At 41.0% G+C, this 22,516-nt stretch overlaps 1 long non-coding RNA gene across 2 annotated transcripts; it reads left to right on the plus strand.

Annotated features, from left to right (window-relative positions):
• Window positions 1-10,357: 10,357 nt before the first annotated feature.
• Window positions 10,358-21,770, plus strand: LOC115348622. Of its 2 annotated transcripts, XR_003925879.1 has the most exons (5): window positions 10,358-10,462; window positions 10,910-11,007; window positions 17,273-17,478; window positions 19,098-19,165; window positions 19,489-21,770. It is a non-coding gene; the product is annotated as an uncharacterized LOC115348622 (long non-coding RNA). The 2 variants fall into 2 exon arrangements; XR_003925880.1 differs by lacking the exons at window positions 10,358-10,462; window positions 10,910-11,007 and adding an exon at window positions 17,073-17,171.
• The last annotated feature ends 746 nt before the right edge of the window (window positions 21,771-22,516 follow it).

Here is a 22,516-nt window from a genome sequence, read left to right on the forward strand (position 1 = left end):
GGGGAAGGCATTATAGTTGATGCTCATTTGCTTGAGTTTGTCTAAAACTCAAAATAGCATGGTAACTGTCTTGCTTTAAGAAATAGCTACTTGGAAAAAATTTCCAATAAGTTCAAGTTCGAGTGACCTGTTTTGCGTATTTAAGAATTGCTCTTTAGAAAAGCTAATCTGATATTATTTGAAACAATTTATCATTCAATATCAAAGCAATATCCCACTGGAACACCAGGAGGACATCAGCATCCATCTGCAAACAGAAGGATTCAAACAGTAATTTCTGCCATTGCCAGTTAGGGAAGCTTTAAAATAACAGTCACCAGGAATAATCTGCAGGTGAAGAAATTGCAACACATGTGCATTCTGACTGTCATTTGACCTGTGTGCAAGCATGTAAATCTCCCATTATTCCCAAACAGAATAATCCTTGGATAAAACCAAAGCCATCAAGCGGAAATAATAGTCAGAACTATGTAGCACTGACAGTACACAGAGCTCACTCTTCTTCTCTGGCTTTTGTTGCATGGCTTGCTGAGCGAGGGGTGAAATAAAACAGTTGTACGAGAGTGTGTGAATCTTCAAGTACAACAGAATGATCTGTCCAGACTAAAAATGGAGGGAAAGATGAAACAGGAGGAAGATTAAGGTTGATGTACAGGCCCTGAGACAATGCAGTGACAACACTTTTCTCCTGCTGAAGAGAAATGTATGGGTTTGATCAGATGGGTCAAGCTCTGAACTGAAGGATTCCTAGTTCCTCCTCATGTCTGCCTTTGGAGACCAGGATATTCACAAAGCTATTTTGTTATAAAAGTAAAGCAGTGCCCTGGCAAACTCATGCCATACATGACAAGAAGCAGATCCTCCTGAGTGGAACAGAGCATACATTTTCCTTTCAGATTTACCCCAAAGAATTTTCATTGTTCCTAATAATTTAATCCAGGTTGCCTCCTCTCTCTGTGTTTATTTACCGAGAAGTTCAATGTATAAACTCATTTGTCTACTTTCTTTTGCTGTTAAAAAGTTTCAGGAAAATGATTGGAGAAAGTTAAGCATGATTATTGTTCAGATTTTGGTCTGCCTCATGTGACTGCTCTCTTTGGACAAAGTCTCACGATGATTTTTCTGATACATCTTTCCGAGGAGAGAGTCTGCTGTGGCACTTTCATTCCCTGGCCTCTCCATGCTCCTTATACAGTCAATGGAGAGAGAGTAAGAAGTTTTTTCAGAGGGGAAATTCAAAGCATCTAAATCATCCTCCTCTTCTAAATCACCCTCTCCAGAGACTGGTCCCTTCCATTGATTATAGGTGGCATGTAAAACCTGTTTTGAAAAAACCAGTGCCATTTCCCCTGGAAATTTTTGCATAGCCAATGCAATTTTAGGTTTGCTCTCTCATAAGTTGATTTAGCCGCATCTTTCCAGGTCTAGCTGGGGATATCTCTGGGAATGAATGTAAATAGTCCAAAAAACCCCAGGGAGTTCTGTTGAGGGGGGTTGCTAGTTGGAAGTCTTCTATTAGGCAGTAAGGTGATGAGCCTTTCAAAAAGTCCCCATGCCCTATCACAGTGAGGAACCCCTAGAACAGCTGTATCTCATGAGAAGCCACTGATCTACAGTTACAGAGGTGTTTGGTCTGTGTTTCTGTGGGGCTGTAGCTGTGCTTGTGGATGAAAGGAGGCCTGCTGCCTGAAGGATGTCCTGGTTAAAGGACATTTGCAGACCAGCTGAGTTATACCTAATAGTCCTGCTGAAGGCACTAACTCACCAAGAGTAAAAGCTTCAAGACGTGTCCTTAAGTAAGAGGAGGGCATTACTAGTTTTGTTATTTTTAACAAGAAGGGAGCTGCCAGATTCATGTTAGCAGATTCTGGTTAAATCACTCAGAGCTGATTTTCGAGGCAACTGGAGCAGATGTCCGAGTGTCACTGCAATCACGCTGCCTCCCAAACTATAACCACTGCACAGTAGGCAGAACTGTGGTTTGTGGTTATCTCAGCTGACTCCTGGGCTTGCAGCTGGAGGGGCTTCAGGCGACTTGTGGCTATGCTGGCCCCTGGCTTCCCATGCATCCTTCTATAGAAGATTTGTTTCAGCTGCTTGAATGCTGTGCCTGCTCTATCCAGCTAGAAAAACAGAGTCCCTGTGCCTGCAAAACTTGTATAACGAGCATTGTTCTGACTGACTGACTTCTGCCTTCCAGTTGATTTCAAGCATCTCCGGTAAAGTCATTTTCCTCTCATCACGCTGATGCTGTCACTTACACCCGCACCCTAATTGGAGCACCTTCCCATCATCTACCATGTCACCCTTATCACCAGAGTGATCCTCCATCTCGGCTCTCAACCCTTTCCAGCCAGCCTGTTCCCCATGCACTGCTCTGTCCTTTCCCTCTAAATCTCCTGTCTGCATGCACAGCTTAAAAAATTCTGCTTTTCTCTCATGAAAATTGGAGCAGCCTCTTATAACATTTTAAGATACAGGCAACAAATTCTGAAAGAGAAGGGGATATTCAGACTTCCATAACAAAGAAGATTTAAGATATAATCTGTATATTTTGGGAATATCCATGAGTTTTGGGTTAGTCTGGGAAGCTTTACTGACAATAATGAATGTTTCAGTCGAATCTCATTGATGAGCATCTCATCTCACTCAAAATTCAAATTTTCTCCTATGCATATACCTGCTATTTTTCTGCTGTTTTCAACCACCAGGTATTGAAACCAATAATGTTTGGTTTTGCAGAGGACAACTTGTTTCCAAATTTAAAGTGCCATTTTAAAAATCCATTGATAGAAACTTTGTTCTCAGACAGAGAGAACAAGAAAATTACACTTAAAGTACCTTTCCTTCTGATAGAGCAACAATGTTGTCTTTTTCGTGACAGATATTATTCTGGATACTTCCCATTTCACCTATTTATCTTCCAGATGATTTTAGTTTCAAAATTACCCACCATCTTTTCTCTACGTGTAGCACAACTAGAACATTTAAATTAACTGTGGCATGTTCATCAGTAGAACAGAAAATGTGATGAGGTCCGTGTCTCTGCACTACCATAAATTGTTTGAGAACTCTTTGCAAGATTTGTTAAATTTTTTTTTAAGAAAGTTTCTCACTATTTGATCTTGGTTTGGTCAGTATCTGAGTCATGGATAAGTACATTTTATTTTCTTTAAACAGATGTTTTATCTGTTATGTATAATGCCGTTCAGATTAGGTAATTGCAGGTGATCTTGTCACTTTGCAGTGCAGGAAATTCATTTGTCTTCTGTTCATTGTCATGCTTGGCTGTCACAGAAAATCATTTCTCACAATACCATATGTGCTAGAACCGTTGTTCTGCTCTATGCTATATCACATTTATTTTATGTTGACTGATGCTCAGTTTTCACATTTTAGATCAAGAGGAGCAATTCCATAACATGTTCTGAAGGAGTTTATCAAATCCACAGCTCTTGCCACACTATGTCCCAGAGAAATGAAAATAAATGCTGTTGGTGTGCAGTCTGAGACTGGGCATTACCATTTGATACAGGTGTTGCAACAGTAGTTTGTTCATTTTAGGAGAAAAAGGTGGTCTGTAAAGTGTGAAACAAGTTGGTCCTCTGTGTGTATTATGTGGGATGAACCAAATTCTTTGGAAAGTATGTTAGGAAGAGATAGATCGCCTGCAGTTTGTATTGACTTGAACTGCACATAGACTAGATATTTAAGGGCAGGACTTGACATGTTACCTATAGAAATGACAGGAAGATTATCTTTAAGTGTTATCTTTCACAGTGCATCACAAACAAATTTTTAAGTCCTAGAAAGTGGCATTCAGCCAGGTCAGGTTCCTGCACAGGCATTAATCTCACTGGGTGACTCTTCTGTGAATAGAGACTCTAACTGATCATGTGATTTAATGTTAGAGCTACAGAAACAGGTGAGAATTGTTTTCAGCTGATGCTTCAAATGGCCATCCCTATACCATGTGTCACTTCATCATTGGGGCATTTTGTCACCTTCAAATCGCATGTTTAAAAAAAAAAAACAAACCACCACACTTGGTTCCTGAGAACTGCTCAGGGCACAGGTAGCCAGGGGTTGCTACTTGAATTTTGGTATTGCAACAGCAGTAGCAATTAAGAATAATTAAGATGGAAAAAGAAAAAAATCTTAGTCTCAGTATGGTTTCTGATGTTGACTTTCGACATTTGCACCAGCTGAACTACATGCCTTTGAAAGAGGAGCTTGTTTTGCTTTGGTATAGTCCTCTGATGGCACCTGAGCAGGACAGCGGCATCTGTGCTCCTCTAGTGCTATATCTGTTTTCCACAAGCTTTTGTGCCCACATGCTGCTTTCTGTCCCTCCTGCCACTTTACACCGTTTAGAAATGCCCTTGTTCACCAGCTCTGTGAGGTGCCCCAGGAGTAGTTGATTTCAACCTTTTGTTGGTGCTACCTCCAAGTTACCTGCACTTCTCGATAGCTTGTCACGATGGATATAAAGGAAACCACCTTTGGTTTTTGAGCTTGCTAGACCTTTCCAGGTTGCTAGAAGGGTTTCCCCTCCCCCCCCGCCTTTCTTGCTAGGGAGGTTGGGAGGGAGTTTCTGCTGTGTACAGAGATCTAAACTACCTGCAGGAATGCAGTCCTTCAAATTCTAGCAGTCATCGGGCAGTGATAGAGACAGATGGGTTTTGATGATTTTGCAGTCCTTGTTTAGGGCAACAGCTTGCTGTGGTGGTGCAGACCCCCTGGGCCATGTCGCGATGTCAGGACCAGCAAACATTGTGTTCTTGTTTTGGCTACAAGAACCGTGAGTTGGGACAATCTGGTAGTTTCTTGTCCTGGTTACGGTGCAGTGAGTTAGGACAATTAGGCACTCCCTAACCGTACCTGAAACTCCTGCTGCCTGGATTGTGGCCCACCCTGGAAGATGTCAGAATTACCTGACAAGAATTGCGGCCAGAATGAAAATATACTGACCAAAGTCAATCATCTCGCTGTCCTATAAATAGTGATCCTAAGCGCGACCCTCTGAGCTCTCCGGCATCGCAGCAGACTGTGACCCAGTATCTCTTCATCAGTTTGGGATAGTTCTCAGAGTAGATTTTGCGAGGATTTTAAAGAGTAGATTTTGCCAGGATTTCCAAGATCATCTGCTGATAGATGCTGATGAAGAAGAAGGGGTCAAAGATAGTCTGCTGACAAATGCTGATGAAGGAGAATAGCGAGTAATTCACTAAAATTGGATTTCGTGAAGTTTCAAAGATCATTTGGTACCAATAATTTACTACAATTGGCAAAGAGAGAAAAATCTTGATCATAGGTTAACCTCTACATCTGTGTGTGTGATTCAATTTAAGAAACTTAGTAGTGTTGATTATAGCAAGTTTTATTAAATCACTCTGATAATTCGCTGATGATTAAGTATTGATAAAAATCATATAACCTAATCTTCTGATTTACTGTAATAGTGTTAATCTTAAATTGCTCCTACCTCAAAGTCATGTAGGATCCATAATCACTCATTCCCTGACAAATCGGCGTAGCAATTCAGTGGGAGGTTTTCCTTATCCTTTTGTATCCCTTCCATTAGGCATAAACTGTTGACTAAGTCTGGGATTAATTCTGGATCCAGCTGCACCTAGACTCCTCTTTGAGAAGGAGTTTAGAAAGCAAGGGGTCCACTCTGAACCTCGTGACTCAGCGGGAGGATCTCCCTTCTTCATCTCCGGTCTCTGTGTAAATCATTCTAAATTGATTCTAACTTGATTTTCCTTTGTATGTTTCTTCCGTGTAGTAAGTAATATGGAGAACCTTGCCATTGAACTTTGTTAAGTTGCGCTTTTACAAATTCACATTAAAATTCATTTTTGCTAATAGCTTTGACAGTGATTCTTGACGAGATCTAAACCTCTCATTCCCATGACACTTGCCCTTCTTTCCTTCTCACAGGTGTAGTTACACTGTGGGTCTCACTGCTGCAGGATGTTGTGATTCCCTCTGGACTGGCTGGCCCTACATGGTCACAAGAGAAATTCATAAAGGAACTGTCTGCAAAGGTGTGCAAGCCAAAGTATTCCTCTGGCTTGAGAAATCCTTTGAAACCCAGTGTGCTAGAGGTTGAGAGAATATACCATGGTTTACAGTTTTTTGTATGTGTGTGCATGCGTGTGTGCCTGTGCTTGTCTTGTGACTGTGCTCTTCCCGAGGAATATGCTATTGTCCCTTGTCAGAGGACTGTGTAAGGACCTAAGTCGGGCCTTGGTCTGACTCAGCGTGGCCGTTTTCCTGTCCCTATGCATTACAGCAGTGGACTGTGGACAGACAATGCTCCAAGCATTCCTGAGAGAAGGAACAAAGAGGAAAATGGATCAAGTTCTGTGACAAAACCCATCAAGACCTGGTGTTTTAACAGAGCTTTTGCTGTGGTTTTTTTACTTGCTCAAGTGTCCTGTCAGCTGCAAGCCTGCAGAGGTGATCTGGGTATTCCTGAGTGACTCAGGAAATCATATTTTTCATTCTTTTCCCCAGACATGACCCACTTCTGTCTAGGATGATCACTCCATTCTGCATCAGAACGTAGGCTTTTGGCTGCTGAGGTGTATGTCAAGCAGGACTGATTGCTTGAAGCCAAGAATATATCCAAGCATTTATACATACGTAAGGAGCCTCTCTGCCTGGTCTGCTCAGCCCTAGCGATTTGATTACCTTTTCAAGCTTTTCTTTGCAAGAAGGAAGATCAGTTTTTCTTCTTCCCTCCTCCTTCAAAAATAATATTCTTTACAGCATGAAAAACTATCATGTATAACGAAGGGTCCAGGTGCATGCCATCAATGCTGGGTGGACTTATGCCAAGGAGCAGAAGATACTAAGACCTGTTGCAGACAGAATAGCAGAACCTTTTAACTTGCTTTTTTTCTTTTTTTTTTTTTTTTTTGAGAAAGGTATCTAACAATTTATTTTACAAGGCCTGAACTCATCATCCCTACTGACAAATATGAGTTTTATTACCCAGTGTTGGAGCGTGGTTATCATGTTAGCAAACTGACCATGGCACATCTGTAGTAAAATAGCAAATGGTATGGATTACAGGAGACCTTGTGACTGGGTATTGCTTAGCAACAACACATGTTTAGGTCACAAACTTGGTGACATAATTCATGCTGGGGGTGAATAGGTAGTATCTGATTACATAACATGCATAATGTTCAAAACAACTAACCCTTTCACTGCCTTTTGGCAATACCATTATCTTGTGCATTCCTTTCTTTATAAGGCAGTGTTAAGGATGAGAAATTTAACTTTTTCAGAATTTGGAGAATGGTGAAGCTCGTTCTAAAAAAATTTGTTCAGGTGGGATTTCTGTTCTCTGTCTGGCTAAAAATATGCAGGACATGTCACAGTCAAGAGTCAATGTTGCTGTCAAAATCTTGACTTTCTCCTGATTATTTTTCCTTTTTGTGCATGTTTTAATGTTGTGTTTTTACATTATGATACGTTATCTTGAATGTTTGATGTTGTAGACAGAAAGTTAGAATTTAGCCTGGTTAATTGGGTTTTAAAGATCATGTCTCAAAAAGATGGCTTTCCTGCTGCTAGCATTTTGAGTCCCTTTTCAAATTAATAGGTGAGGCCTACCCATGTTACCCTTATGTCACAATAATTGTAACTTTGCAAAAGAAAGGTATGTTTGTGGCAGGTGTTTTCACATGATGGTTTTTTTCTGTAGCCTGAAAATTGTTTTTCTGAATGTGTTAGGGATTCAACTTTAAATAAGCATGTATTATGATACTTTACATTATGTAGAAGTCCTAAGGGAGTTAAAAAAGAATTTGTTCAGTGCTTTGTTGAAGACTACTGGTAAGGATATAATCACATCCCAAGAACTGAGCATTGTGTATGTCTGCAGTGACTTCTAGAAGAGAATATTGCCTAAGCGCTGTTTGAGTCTGCCTTTGTCCCAGGATGAATACGTGTGTGCTTGTTCTTAAGAGTACAAACAAGCAATACAAAATACACCTGACCTCAGCACCAATTTGCTGTTAGTTGTTTCAAAGCCTTGAGGTATTCTTGCTCTTGGCAGAGAAGTAACAATAAATATTTTTTTTTAAAACAAAATTGCAACTTTTCCTTCATAATTTAGAAAAGTGTGAGGTTCCAGGGTCCATCATCTCTTTTAATATACATGATCTAAATATTTAGGAAATGTGATGGGTGTTTTTGGCGTTCTCTGTTTTGGAGCATTCTGTAAGGCTGAGGTACTTCAGTGTGATGTTTATGACTTTCTCATGCAGTGATTTCATTTGCAACTCAGGAACACTCCTAATGGGTCTTTCAGGACAGACAACAAAATTCTGTGTTGTAGTATGGCAGGGATTAGCTGGAGTTTGAATACTCTTCCTTTCCCCTCCCCTCCACCTCTTTGCTAGGCAACTGTTGAAAAGTGGTTTTAATTGACTAAAATGTTATTATTAAGCACAATTTTCATAGCTGGTCACAGGGCACTGCGCTCACCCACAAAACTGCACAGCTGTGGCTCTGAAATGGGAAATTGACCATTTCTTTACTTCTTTACTTTCTTTACTACTTTACACAAGTCAAAAAAGAGCATTAAGAGAGGTTTCACTCAGGCTGAGCTTTGTAAAGGGATTCATGTTTAAATCAGAAGGAGGAAACTGTAAACCCAATATTAGCATCTGAGTATCATGTAAAGCCATAAAAGTCACAATTTATACCTGAAATTTGTAGCTTCATTTGGAATTTGTAACTTTATCAGCTAAAATATTTCTGATCATATATAGTGCATGAAGTGTTAACTAAACTAGCAGCTCACATTGGGGTATAGTGAAAATGAAAACTCTGAGACCTGCTCCCTGCATCCAGGAGACAAGGCCAAACTCTAGCATGTTTTAACTCGGGCAAAAGTTTCAATGTTATTAGTAGGTCTAACACTCTTGATCTATGACAAAACAGGCTTAAAATATCTTGCTTATGAAAAGAAACAGCATGTGTGTGAGTTTGTGTGCGAGAAGCATCCAGAGCTGGGCTCATCTGCAACTGTTGAAAGAGCAATATCTTGCTCTTCATATATTGTCCATCATTTCAGGATCTTAATGTCTTCCCAAGTGGTCTTGTCACAGCCATCCTATGACACCACTGGGGAAATGAAGACAGAAAGAAGGGAGGTCATTTTTTCAGTGTCCTATAGGAAATGTGCTAGAATTGGAACCTGGCTCCCCCGAGTCCTGCTCCTTTGTCCTGATCAAAAGATTGCGCTACCTCTCCATAGGCATCCACTGTGTGTTTCAGCTGTCCCTCTCTTCTGTGGGGCACCCTTTGTTTCAGATCTAAGTTTAACTCTGTTTCACACACAGCTTGGCTTTTCATGCTGCTGTTACCATAAATTACAAATCCGAAAGTCTGATTCACCCAGTGGTAAAAACTGTTATTGTTACAGCCTAGGAACACAATACTGTTTCAGAAACTGATATTTGGTTCCTTTTAGTTTGGGAAAGCCTTAAACCTTTTCCTCTGTGATAAAACCCAGCACCTTATGGCCTGAATGGTGTTGTGTAACTGCTGAAACAAATGACTACTACCAAGCTGGTTTGCTATCTAGAGGTTATGGAGTTTGGGTCATCTGAAATGTAATATTCAGATGGATCCCAAGATTTTGTCTCATCAGTATGATTTTTTAAATTTTTTTTATTTTAGGGTCAAGAAAATGAATTCCTTAGGGGCAAGAAGAAAAACCCACTCAGATCAGTCTAGGTAGGACCCTGTTGATTGCCTAGATGCAACATGAACAAGTAAACAGTCAAACTTATCTTCCACTTGCCTGCAAAAGAGTCTCTGCATCCTCCAGAGGGTTTGTGCCTGCACAGCACAACAGAAATCCCTTCCCTCAGTAAGGCAGAAACCACTCATGGAACAGACTTAGTGGAGCAGAGCACCTGTTTATAGCCCCTGCTGCCATTCACACCCATTGGGTGGCTGCAGGGGCTGTATGGCAACTCTCAGCTGTGCTGTTCTTGATTCAGTCCCCAGCCTCTACTGGCGTGTAAACTGAACCTAATTCTGAAATGTGGGTCATTCAAGGGCCGTTAGTCTGTTGGCCTTCAAATCTCATCTGTGAGAGCTTGTTCTTAGAGGGAGTAAGTAACATCAGGTTCTTCTCCTTTCCATCAAGGACAACCCCATAGCCTTTTGCAAGGAGCCCCCCAAGCTCAACAGATGGTTTACTAGCAGAGTCTTGTCCTTGTCAATAGAAATTTTGGGAAGCAGTTAGGAGGGGAAGGTTTTCCCATCACATGGACTTTTTTGTCTTGCTGATGGAAGAATATTGGTGCTGTCTGTTCAGTAGGTCTGCATGAAAATATTGGAACAAATGCCCTGAGCGCTTGGACCGAATTTAGCATGAAAACGTGACTTCAGTGCTGTTGGCTGCTTTACTGTTGCATCAAGTTGTTTGGTAAGTCTCTGTTTATCTCTGTTTCCTAGTTTGTGTTGATTCCTTTATTGGATCTTATTTTACCATCTTTCATCACAGGAAACTGTGTGTGCGCATTTTTAAAAATAACTAAAATAAAATGTCTTATCTCTAAAAGATACATATTTTTATTGCTATATGTAGACATTCAGGGTGCAGGTGTCATCCCTGACAGAGAACCAGCCTAGGTCTTTCCAAATAATTCAGTGTTTGGATTGGTGGGGGGTGGCAGCAATGGATTGTGTGGTTTTAAGTAAAACAAACCATTAAACTGGGAAGCTGACAGAAAATATTGTGCTAGAGACTGGTATCTAGGCATATCAGCCTCTTGGCTGATGGCTGTATGTCCCTCATTTGGAGGCCTTTTCTCTAGATGTCTTTCATAACATGATAGTAATAACATGTGGATTCAAATTAATCTTTTTCCAGAACACCTTCTTGAAAAATCAGTTAACCTGTGGAAAGGGAGCCAGCCAGAGACAGCTCTGAAACTACGCATTTGATCTGAATACCTACCTAATGCAAAGGTCAGACACAGACTACATCTGGCTGCCATGTTTTGAATGAACCATGCCAATCCTGCTCCATGTCCACACATGCTCCTGCAGGAAAAATACAGAGTTAAGTTCAAGTCTGAAATTATTATCTTTTGCAGATATGAATCCTAGATTCTAAAAATCTCCAGCTTCTGAAAATTCATCTATAACACATGGTACTGGAATGCCTTGGAAGTCTGGCTGTGAAGCCTCATCCCATGAACCTAAGCAATCTTTTCAAGCCTCTTTTTTTTTCTAATGGACAAAACGTGTCCAAAACTTTTAATGCTGAGAACCTTTGGGTGTAAATTTTACTGGTTTGCTTCACTTCTAAAAATGCACTAGTTGCTTCTCAGGCTAAGATCAGTGATTCCGCAGCATTGCCAGGGACAGCCCTTGTAGCACAAGGGAATATGTATTCATAGTTCTCCAATGTTGAGCTTCAGAAACACATCAAGGTCTTTCCCCACACCTCAGTTGATGCTCACAAATTTGAAATAGTTTCCTGCTCAGGGGTAAGTGGCTTACAAAAACAAAATCTGATGAAGTAGCCATCATGATTTACCAGGAAGCACACTCTGCTAACTGCACCTAATTTGCAACAGCAGTGTCAGAAAACGGAAGGAAGGGAGAGAATGGTTCATTCATTGGGGGTTTTTGTTTATTTGATAAATGGCAGCTTGTCCAGGTGCTGTGTTAGAAATCAGTTTCAATTTGATTAAATAATTGGGGGAGGAATACATTGCTCCATTCATTCAAAGTCCATTAGCAGTAAAGGGAAGCTGGCTGCTTCCCCATAAGATATGCAGGTATTGCTCATATTCTGACTGCTATAAATTGCATAAATGAGGATGGGGGTTCAGGTAGTGAGTGGTGCGATGGAGCAGGCAAAACAATCAGAATAAATCTGTGGGAGGTCCTTCCCTCTTTTGACCTAGGAGCACGTGAAGCGTGTACCTAGTAGTAACGCCAATTGAGATCAAAGCTTCAAAATGGCACCTATAGTGTAGCAGACTGGTTTACAAGATAAGTGCACAAAGAAATAATAGAGTGATGGAAAGGATGGTAGGTTCTGAAGCTCACTGCAGAAGGTGAAATGAAAGAAGGACAAAGCAATTCCACCAAGTGGTCTAAGTGACAAACTGTTTAGATTCTCAAAAACCCATTTGGCTCTCACCCAGCCCTGAAGATACATAAAACCCATTGATGTTAATGTTGTCAAAGGACCAAAAGAGATGCTTGATGTTGAGATTGCTGACCAATTCAGGGCCTCGCTTGTATTGAAGCCCACCCAGACTCACAGATTAAGTGTTCATGTGCCCATTTCACTGGACTAATACCAACAGGCTTTCTCAGAAGACAGGTTCAAGGTAGGACCTAAAACCTAGGCTGCTAGATTAAAAGGAACCATGTACTCTTCTAGAATGTGTTGGAAAAGACTGCAGTCCACCCTTATTTCTGAAAAATGGGTTTGTAATTCCAAGCTTCATACTCAAGGCTGTGAATTTTAAATGGTAGCTACTAAAGTCAAGGTCTGGGAAGATATCTTTCTAAATTGTCAAGTCCAAAGTCATAGTGTCCTCTGAACTCCCTGTTGGCAAGCTCAATTTACTCCCTGTTCAGGGTGCTGGTTTAAGCACCCATTTTTTATTGCCTTACTCTCTCCACACTCCATGGGCAGACACGATAACAAATATTAGAATGCAAGATTCTTGCAAGGCCAGGTCTGTCCTGCTGAGTACTTCAGTGCTCGCATTCCCTTCTAGGATAAACAGAGGGAGGTTTACTCCTTTCAGCTGTGATTTTTACCTCTTAACATCACTAGTGCAGTAGAAAGCAAGCTACCATCAGATAAACACACAGATAAACATGTGGTAGCTATTTTAATTAATCATACCCCGGGAGCTTTGCCCATTGTGTTCCCAAGAACAGTGCGCAAGTTTCAGCACTCTAAAGAAATGCCACGCATTGCATCAAGTGATCACTTACCCAAAAGCATGGCTGAGAAAAACTGTAATTTCCTTATAAGAATCACATGTCAGTACCTTGCCAGCTACGTTCTTGAATGCTCTTCAGCTCTTTTTTTTTTTTACTTGTTGCCCACAAACACTGCACATAAACCCATCTACAAGGTGACTCATGGCATTATTCCATGTCAAACCTCTTTCTCCAAAAAGGCTGTGCTGGAGTCATTTGATGCCCTGTTTGTTAGTGCCCTGGAGGCCTCCAGGCAATCCCCAAGTCAGCTGAGTTCTTGTTACCAGGGATAAGTGAGCTGCCACTCAGACTGCATGCCTGCACAACTGTGACTTCTTTTCAGTCATAAAGTCATTTCCCAATTTATGTGGAAATTATACGTTGCTTACAAAATATAGGAAACAGGTCACATTGCAGTCAGTATTTCACTGGTGCTTTACGGCCAATTCTGGCTGTGACTCATTCAGAAGTTCCCTTTGGCTTAGATTCTTCCTAGCTGGGCTATTCACAGAAAGCAGTATTTGTATTTGGCAGATAACCTTGTTACAAGTGGGAGTAAACACTAACTATTTACAGGATAGATAATTGCCCAGGGGAGCAATGCTCACCTGCTTTCCTCTTTTTTTCCCCCTTCTTCCTCTAACCCTTCAAAGTCTGGATTTCTGCCTTGTGCAAGAAAGTTTCTCATAGAGTTAAGAAAGTGGAAAATACTAAGAGGCTCAGGGAAGAAACATTTTCTGGACAGCACCTCCAGGGATGTTGGTATTCAAAACCTTGAGGTCTATATTAAAGCCAGAACTTTGCAGAGTGAGGTTTTTCCCTTTTTACCCTGGATTCAAGCTTACACAGCTCCCTTCATGTTTTGGGGAAGCATTGCTTCAAAGAAGCTCTAAGCTGGAAGAAAGCCCCTTTTATATTGAGGGATTGGGGTTCTCCAAAGTGTAGATGTCCAGCGAGACTGCTAAAAAAAAGGTAGCAAACTATCTGAATAACTAGCCTGTCTATTTATGCAGGTCCATTTAATCTTAGCTCACTCTCAAACGATTAGCAGGGTGTCTGTTGTCTGAGGGAGCTATAGTACTCTACATGTAGTTGGCCTTGCCTGCACTTTCAAGGCATGATCAACCAGGTTTTCCCCTGGGCCCCAGAGTGTGATAGGTCTCAGCATGAGGAAGCAGAACAAGATCCTCCAAGGGAGTGTACTTATTGGCTCTCACTATGATGGGAGATGAAGTTATGCTCTCCAGATGAACTCTCTCCTGCTACTGAAAGCTCAGCATTCCCTGATAATTTAATGAAACTGAAGCTGAAAAGTTAATGTTTAAATTGATGCTAAAAGATGCATTTAAACCATGAGTCCTTATCTCTGAATTTTTTTACTGATGAGAAGCTTTATATTCTTAGAATTCACATTTTGTGCAGAGAGAGCTTGAAATTTCGTTGGGGGTTAGGGTGGTCATGTCAAAAGACACTTTTTAGGAGTGTATCTGAAGACAGAAGGTAGGACTTTGAAGACTGAAGAGCACTTCTAGACCCATAAATTAGAGCTCAGCAGGTGAGAGGCTATGGTTCCAGAGAGATAAAAATCCTCTTTGCGAAAGGGAGAAAAGAAAAGATTTAACCTTTTCCAGTTTCTGTTTGGATTTGAGGGAGAGTACAGGCTGATCACTAGAATCTAGTCATATCTATTCAGAACTGGATATATCAAGTTACACAACTGGTCTTTATTGTCTGGTGGTTGTGCCAGCACACACAGTGGTCACCAGCATGTGTATTTTTATGCCATTTCATCTGTGCACTCCAGTCATCTTGTGGGGACATTAGGCTGCAATGTCAGCTCTTTAGGCATTTCAGAAAAAAAGAAAAATGTCATAGGGATGGAATAGGATCTCACCTTCAAGTTGAGAATCCACGCAGCACTGGAGCAGTTCAGGACATGGGAATGCTGGAAAAGGACAAAATTCATATCGACAGATTGCTAAGCTGGAATAGCTACCGCCTGCTTGAAAGCCCAGCCATTCCTTTGGAGCCAGTTTAGGTCGCTGCCTGTAATGTCAGTAAAGGCAGCCCAACAGTCAGTGAAATCTTCCATCAGATTAGGTTTCTATACATTTCCCATGGTGACATCGAGAGAGAATTTGAAGAGAAAGCTGACAGACCTGTGATTATACTGGCACAAGATACCGCTGTGATCTTTCCAGGGCACTCAAAATAAGCATCATCTTTGAAAATGAGTTAGCATGTATATCTGTGGCTCAAGGGCAGCCCTGAGAGCACCCTCAGTCCTGCACAAGATACACAGAATGAAAAAGCCATCATGCGTCTCCCTTTCTTGTTAAGGAGATCTAGTTCTGTTCTGAAGCTGGAACCATACAGCCTGCATAGGAACAGAAGTCCAAATTACTGGAGTTATTTTGATAATGGTATTGTGTCTAGGGCAGGCTTTGAGAATGCCCATGTATGTAGGGTCATGTACGTACATTTGAGAATGCCCCAGTGCATAAGGTCTCTGGGGGACATCTGGATCTCATATATTACCAGAAATTTTCTGAAGTTTTCAGTCCATTTTCCTTGTGCTTTTTAAAATGAGGCCACCGCAATAGGAAAGCAGTATTTCCCAATAAGCAAAACTATTTTATAAGCATGAACACAATTCCTCTGTGTTGGTGTCCTTCCATACATAAACAGCCACATTTTGCATCCTGTGTTTTCCTTTTTTAAAAAAAATAAAAAACCAAGCCACAAACTATCAATGGAGCACAAAGAAGCTCTGCTGCGCCAGCTAACCAGTTAGCTTGGTGTAGCATAAGGTGCGGGAAAGAAATGAATGTGGCTTGTTGTGACTGATTAAAAGGGGCAAGGAAGGAGCATGGGGAACAATAAGTGCATGCTGTGTGGAGTGTGCATAGTCCCAGAAAGTGAGTGAAATGCTGCTGAAATATTGATAGGGTGGATAGGATCTGGAATGATTGACAGCATGTGTGTGTGTCTTGGCAAGTTTAATTGGATTTGTTGGGGTAGAGGGTGGAAGAATGTGGTGCATATCCTTTTATGGGTTTCTTTCTTTCAATCTCTTCTTTTCTCTCCTATAGAATTGACATTCAGTGCATATACTTTTCATTGTCTGCATAGAAAACGTGGTCTTTATTCCCTAAATTTTAAGGTTGAGGGAGCTGTGTAGAGGGGATGAAGAGAGATGTAAAACAACTTTCATTGCATTTTATTTACTACTTGTCTTCACTCTTCAGTGAGTACTCATGCCTAGTGACAGTAGTAATTTGGAGGGAAAAAGAAGAAAAAAGAACATATAATTGAATAGTGGCTAAATGAATCTCAGTGTTACGATGCCAGTCATAACAGGAATTCTGCCTTGAGGACTTGTGTATATGCTGTACTTGAGTATTTCTGTGCTTTTGGTTTTGGCTTATCGTCAGTAACCAGATTCCTCTCATCTTGCCACAAGATTTGAAACTGGGACTTTAGGCACAAAGGTGTTAGGTTATACCAAAATGATAAAGTCCAGATCATCCAAAATGCTGATAAGCACAACGCCCGTTCAGCCTCCTAACTTCCATTGTAACAAGCAGATGTCTGTGGGGTGCTGCCTTAGTTGTTTTGATGGTCAAAGCCTGGATTCCCAACAAGTTGCAAGCCATGGTATATGTGGGCTTTCTTCTGCAAGGCTGTCTTTCAGCTCTCCCCTCTCCCTCCTGCCCTTCTCCTTTGTGAGTATCCTGCGCTTTTAAGCGGAGCTGTTGAACCATCTGTTCTCTCCCCAAGTCTGATTTCTACTCGCTTCGGTGAGAATCAGGAGTTCCCCTGATGTCAAAGCTAGCAAGCAGAAAACCACTCTGGATTTCTGATACCTATTGAAAGTTTTTTTGTTTTTATTTAATAAAACAAACTACTTCTAACAGTTGTTTGATATTTGCATTGCACTTACTGTTGGTGAAAAGTCCCAGCGTGGGGACTGCATGGATGGCAGCTGTGAAAGTTTTACCTGCACTGCTGGGCCGGTGTGGTGGGGTCCTGACCTGGAGGGATATATCCATGGCAGATAGGGAGAAGGTATTTTGGCCTTCCAGTTCTTAGCCTTTCACTATTACAGGTTAACAAGCAATCTACTTATTTCACACGGGAATGTGGATCTGGAATGGATGTCACGTCTGCTGTCACAGGTGAACTACTCCAGCTCCATCTTACAATTAGTTGGCTTTGTCACTGTGACTCCAGTTACAAAGTTATTCCCTCCTCTGACCTTTGTCTGATTTCTGTTCAGGTCTTGCAGATCAGAGAGCTGATGATGAGGATGACGGCTTCCAAGGTGTTTCAAAGAAAGAACCCTAATCGCTGCTCCTGGGCTCAATGGGAGAGAAGCCTGCCTTCTGCAGAGGTGTGAGTGAAGGAGCAGAAAATGGAGGAGGGCTTGCTTTGTGTGGGGAAGATTGAGAACTACTGACAGAAGACACTGCATTTCATCAAAGGGTAAAATTTTTCGCTTGCTCCTGCTCTGAGTTCAGCTTCACTCGCTAGCCAAAAACTTGGTAATCCTTTTTCAAACCTGTGAGCTTTCCAGGCCCTCAGGCACATACTTCAGAGCTGTTGCCTCTTCCCTTCTTTTTGCTTCACCCTGCCCCACAAGCAAACTTAACAGTCCGTGAAAACTGGTGGGTAGGTAGGTATAGGGAGGGGGGACTTAATGACATGTTCAGTCATCTCTGAAGAGATGAAGCCAAACGTGTGTCTGGTAGCAGAATATTTTTGGAGCAGTTTGTCTGTTTTCAAATAACAAGCTTAATGTAATAATGTCATTACACAGCTCTAAATTCAAGGATGTGTTTTCACTGAAACACAATAGAAGCTAAGCTATCAGTCAGATACCTCATTTTCATTGAAGTAACAGCCAGCTTCACTGGCAGAAGTATTTCTGAATTTTTCACTCTTACTTACTTAAGGCTGCTTTTGGCATGAGATAAATGTATCTTCCTGAGACTGATTAAAAGACTTCTGGGGGGGGGGAAAAAAGGCAGAGTAGAGGAGAACATTCACTGTCTGCTTGTTCGTTTGATCTGATTTGTTTTTATTAGCATGTGTGTTAAATTCAATTTCTGAGAAAAATTATTGATGCAAGAAACCAGGCATCATTTTTCTGCTCTGGGTGTTGTACCTCCTTTCTTATGAAAAGCCTGAATTTCAGAAAAAGCAACAAGAGGTAGCATTCATGAAGAGTCAACACATGTCTTTATTACTCCACTAATCAACAAACCTCCATCTCCTCTTGCTGTAAATCTGCTCCCATTGCCCCAGATGTTAACTCTATGGTCAGTTGTCTTTAATCTTAGCACCCTCTGCTGTGGACAGGTATAATAACATCGTATTTAATTATTCTTTTTTTATAATTTATGTATCTCTTTTTGTACCAAAGGGTCTACAAATGCAATACTGCCTGTGTCAATGGAGCTGCATGTATCTCGTATGAAAAATGTATTGTCTTTCTTGTGTTAATCTGGAAGGTAGCTTCTTTCCAATGTTTACTGAAGAAAAGATATGTAGAATACAGACAAATGGTTTTAAAATGTTCTGCATTAGAGAGGATCCTGAACCAAAATCTTAATCTTTGCAGGAGAGAGGTGTAGGCATGTAACTGTGCTTGAGTCTGGAGATCACCTCCAGGTTGCACAGGCTATGAGAAAAAGTTTATATTTGCCATGTTTTGTCCCTGTGGAACGTGCACTGATCATACCACTTCTACTTCTGGTGTCAGATTTTTATACATGAATGGGGCACACAGGTTAAAATTGGCTTTGTTGGCTCTCCCTTAACCAGACAATCTTTCTTGCCAGCACAGTCCCTAGCTAGTTCTTTGGGTCAAGGCATCACTTATGTCAGCAAGACTGGACCAGGACATGGCCTGTTGTTTCTTCTTATTTTTTTTGAAAGAAACACCACTTTGAAAGTGTCAAAATAGACAAGAAATGAAGAGCGAGTATATATATCTGCCTAATTTACAAAGAGAATTTTGCAGGGATTATACTTTAAAAATCAAACTTTGTTAATGTATCTTTCCAATAACCAGTTCCATTTTTCTAATCTCTCAATGACAGGAGAGGAGTAGATTTGATTTCAGCAGGGATACAGCCTGAAAACTGAAGGAAGAAACTATTCCTAGTAGGTAAGTGATGGTCCATTCTTCCACATTTGTTTACAGACAGAAAATCTCCTTTTCCACCTTAATGAAGCTTCTTGCCATAGATCCTCAGATGGGAACACCATTTCCAGTGATTCTCTTTTCTCCCTCATGTCACACTTAGAACCTTTCTCCAGGTCTTGTCAGGCTTGAAGGCTAACAAGATGGCTTTGCCAAAAGGATGCTTTTGAAAAATGTAATAATTTCCGATAACATATAAGCAGTTGTCTGTACTTTAAATGTCTTCCTTTAAATACTTAAGTATTTGTTATCAACCCTCCCTTCATATTTTCTATTTTGTCTTCTAGAAAGCAGCATGTGTAACAGCGATAACGGTATGAATCAGTCATTTCCCTTCTCACTCCTCCAACTCCATCTGCTGATCACTCATATGAGAGCTGCTTCTGAGGATTGTTGAAGATGTGGAACAGTGAAAGCCTTCTTGTCAAGCCTCCAAGAGCAAATAGCAGCAGAGATGAGATTTTGATTACATTAGTAATAATACCGTATTGATCTCAAAACACTTTACAAACATTAACTAATTAAGCTTCAAAACAGTGAAGTAAGTTTGCATTAATAAAGCCTATTTAGCAGATGAAGTGGAGATAAACAAAGGGTAAGTAAAGTGACCAGAGTCAAGTGGTGAGTGAAGGTCAGAAAAAGGTGTTCTGACTTCTAGTCATTCTGCCTTTCATGTGATCTCATTGAGAAAATTTTTGCAGTGAAGCTTGCAGCCATTTCAAATTGAATCATTTGGGACGTTTTATCTCAAGCCTGAGCATTTCTTACAAGAATCAAGATGATATAAAAGCTTACCAAAGTAATAAACATTTTTAGCCTCTCGGGTCCAGCTTTGATTGACAAGGGGCCATTTCTGAAAGCGAGGGCAGCGGGAGAGGCAGCAGTGGCCATCGGGTTTTCTGTGTTGTGAGCCTTTCTTTTCTCATTTGTGTTGCTCTGGTGGTGCTAGCTGGATAGAAAACTGCCTTAACCTGCTAAATGGGAATTCACATGGGCTTGACACTGATGTCATGCATCTATCCCACCCTTCTTATGGGAGGAGTAAAGCCTTCTCAAGGGATTGCTCTGCTCTGGTGATCCCAGCCAGTTTGTGCAGCCTTGGGGGCTATTATAGAGTGGAATGGCTTAGAGTCAGTGGAGCAACCCTGGCTTAAAACCAACATAACAAAGTGGAGGATCAGGCACACAGTAAGTGAATCATGCAGAGCAGTGCTGACCCAAACAGAGGATGACGGCTTAGAACAAGTTCCTCAGAGACATTAAGTTATCCTTGGAAAGGCAGGTCTCAAAGCCAAGGCTTATAGTTTCTTAATGGATTTCATTAGGAAGAAAGGAAAGGAACTGGAAAAAGACGTGTAGCTTAAAAGGGAACAGCTTCAGCACAGTCTAAAATTTGTTCCATTTTTCAGTAAAAGCAGCCAATCCTGCCTTGAAATTCATGTCCCTTCAAAGTTCAAGGAGGCCTGTATTGTTGGCCTGCTCAGTCAGAACGCTCCAGCCACTTATTGTATGTGGATTGCGCTCCAGGGACTGGCTGAAAAAATATGATTTAGTGAAAGCTTGTACCCAAAACACATCATTGGCCTCTGATCTCCGAACATTTAAATATTTCAAGCTTACAAGCGGACGCTGTCACGAGGACAGACCCTGATCCCTAGCTGATTCTAGAACATCTGTTGAGGCATTTACCAAGTTAATAGATTAGCTATGAGAATCAGGCAGGTGTTTTTCACCAAAGCCAGAAAACATCAAAATCAGATTGCCCTCCAAGTCTTTCAGCACAGGCAATCGAGTTAGAATGACTCATAGAGTCTAACAGATAATAAAACACACATAACATTTGCTTTAAGGTACAGGTGGGGATATTTTGTACTGTGCTTAGGAGAAAGAAAAACTAACTCTATTTGGGAATAGAGTAATTGAATACAGATGGGAGGAGGCAAATGAAAGAATTTAGCAAATATCTCAGTGGAATAGCTAATGGGAACGAGACAGAATAGGAAATTAAAAATTATTCGAAGCAGATGGACCATTCTTTGAGTTTTTTAAAATTTATTAGGGCTGCGAAAAAAATGTGTCTGTTTATTTTCCACGGCCATGAAATTAATGACTTGGTGAGTTGTGCTTGTGCAATTTTATGACTGCCATGTCATTTGTCATAATTTGGGTGCTGTTTGATATGGATTTATGAATATTTCCTCCCCCCAACATGATTTATGGATGTTGGTCATATGTGAATTAGACTGTCACCTTTAGTATGAAAAAGTACAAATGACAGATTATAAAAAAAAAAAAAAAAAAAGTGCTCAAGTCCTTAGTGCTGGAAAGCAGAGTTCACAATCCCCTCCTCTGCTTCTTCATTGGAAGTTTTTGTTTGGAGCTGACAATTAAATGTTTGGACTTGAGTCAAGCATATGGGAACATTGAGAGGGCTTGAATAGATCTGAACTCATCTGAACTTCACCTGTGAAGTTTGAGTCATCCTTGTACTGTGCACTGAAGGAAAAAAAAATATATACACTACTTGCCATAGGAACAACTGATTTACTGTACCACAGCGGCAAGGTGGCCTGGCAGATTTGCTGTCTGGCTTCCAGTAGTGGCTAGCTCTGGGTGAAGCTTCCATGAAAAGTGAAAATAATCTCACACAATATGTCCAGTTATGCAGCACTGTATAGTTGAAGGAGCAAAGTTAAAGGATGTACAAAACAGTCTGGATTTCTGTAATAATAATAGTAATAATAATAGTATCCTAGGTTTAGATCCAAAGCACTAACTTTTATACTAACTGTTATCACTTCCACCAAAACTATTAGTATTTGCCATTTGTTTTGCAACATGTAGCAACAGCATGCATCAGTTTAGGACAGGAGAAGCAGCACGGTTGCTCCTGGATTTGAGCCACCTGACTTCAAGCATATAACCGAGGCACCTAAGTTAGTACCTAATCACCCAAGGCTCCCCCATTGATGCTGAAAAGTGATATGCACCTCCAGAGGGCAATTCAGCCCACGTGTCCCCATCCGTTGACTATGCAGGCAGACTAAAACAGTACCCCTTCCTAATTTAGCTCCCCAGTTTGGTGTAGAAAGTCATGTGGGAGGAATTAGAGCCCCGCATGGGATATAGCTTTAAAAAGAAGAAACAATACACCTTGCATGACAAGAAAACATTGCTGATCATCTTTCATGCTGAGCTAGCAAATGTTTCCTTTATGGGGGATACAACTGATTCATTCTATGGCTCTTAGACAACTATATGCTGAAGCTCATTTACTGAGGCCCAGACAACGTTGCTTCTCCAGTGGGAGGCTGA

This window comes from Aquila chrysaetos, chromosome 11 (assembly GCF_900496995.4).
Source record: "Aquila chrysaetos chrysaetos chromosome 11, bAquChr1.4, whole genome shotgun sequence".
In the NCBI taxonomy this organism is placed as follows: domain Eukaryota; kingdom Metazoa; phylum Chordata; class Aves; order Accipitriformes; family Accipitridae; genus Aquila; species Aquila chrysaetos.